At 37.5% G+C, this 1,237-nt stretch overlaps 1 long non-coding RNA gene across 1 annotated transcript; it reads left to right on the top strand.

The window, feature by feature from the left end:
* Positions 1–55: 55 nt before the first annotated feature.
* On the top strand, positions 56–906 carry LOC118598495. The gene is made up of 2 exons (XR_004947570.1): positions 56–283; positions 711–906. It is a non-coding gene; the product is annotated as an uncharacterized LOC118598495 (long non-coding RNA).
* Positions 907–1,237: the final 331 nt, after the last annotated feature.

Raw genomic sequence — 1,237 nt, 5'->3', positions numbered from 1 at the left:
AGCACTACTGAAGGCCTAGGTGTGAAATGCACGGCCCGCCACTGATAGCTATTTCTAAAGGCTGAATTTTCGCTAAAAGCTGTATTTTCCGATGGTCCTTGAACGCACCAAAGCCCTGCAGGTAGCCCCGTTGAAACCGAGGAAAAAGAGTTGTCGCACATTTTATTTGTTAGAAGCCGAGCAGACAACCTGTGCAGACCAGCACGATTCGGGAGAAGAATCTTATTGAACAACTCCAGAGGTTTTTTCCTATGAACGTTTTGTTTTTTCTTTGAACATCCTGGTGAGTTGGAGTTTTAATTTCCAGTTAAACTGTATGCACGTGCTGTAGGGAAACGGACATGTAGATTCAGATTATGCAAATGAGTGCATGTTGCTGTAATAAATAAAAACCAGTCAGGATTTGTTTTTGGAGGAAATAATTGATTACAGTGTACCATGAGCTAGCATAGCTACATTCTTTTTGCTTGCCACGTTGCACAAGCTAGCAGACCTGCACGTGGGGTGAAGTGAATTTTCTTTTGTTACTTTTTATGTGCAATTTATCTTGTTGCAGTTATATGTATGTATTCTGTTGTTGGAGGAATTATATTTTTTCATTTGTAAGTACACTCAGAACTTATTTGGAACCGTGTAAGTAAAGATTTGTTTTAGCTATTTATTTTTTTTATTTTGCAAATTCAGTAATTGTTCTGCACACTTGTGTGCAGTCTGGTTTTTTTTTCTATGCTGGACTCTCCTTGAAGATCCAAGTGCACCATCCAAGGACGGGATTCTGTGCAGCTGAATTCGAGAAATCTGGACATCTTGGATCAGAAGGTTAAGCAGGAGCGCGGTAACGGAATTGAATTGATTTTTGAGGATCCCCTTTCTTTTTTTTTCAATTTTTTATCCTGAGATCTCAGAGAATTATTTTAATTTTTTTTGGTCATGCCTGACAGAAAAGACAAAAAACAAACAAACTGATAAATGATGCATCAAACTTAAAACCGGAGAAAATGTACAAATTATTTTTGTTAAATTAAATGTGTGTTTGTTATCTGAATGCGAGTTGGTGTTCTTATTGAAGTTGGAGGGTTTCTTTTTTCCAGCCAATCTCCTACAAAAAGAAATCAGACCTAAAGTATTAGAAACCCTAAACGTAGAAATTGTAGATTAAGATACCCCTGTTTATCCAGGCTATAAGGGTTACATAACGACAGTTTAGTTTTGCTCTCATCATCGGTCAGCTTTGTGT

The sequence above is a fragment of the Oryzias melastigma genome, unplaced genomic scaffold, assembly GCF_002922805.2.
Source record: "Oryzias melastigma strain HK-1 unplaced genomic scaffold, ASM292280v2 sc01368, whole genome shotgun sequence".
NCBI lineage: Eukaryota > Metazoa > Chordata > Actinopteri > Beloniformes > Adrianichthyidae > Oryzias > Oryzias melastigma.
This window is presented reverse-complemented; position numbering and strand designations above follow the sequence as displayed.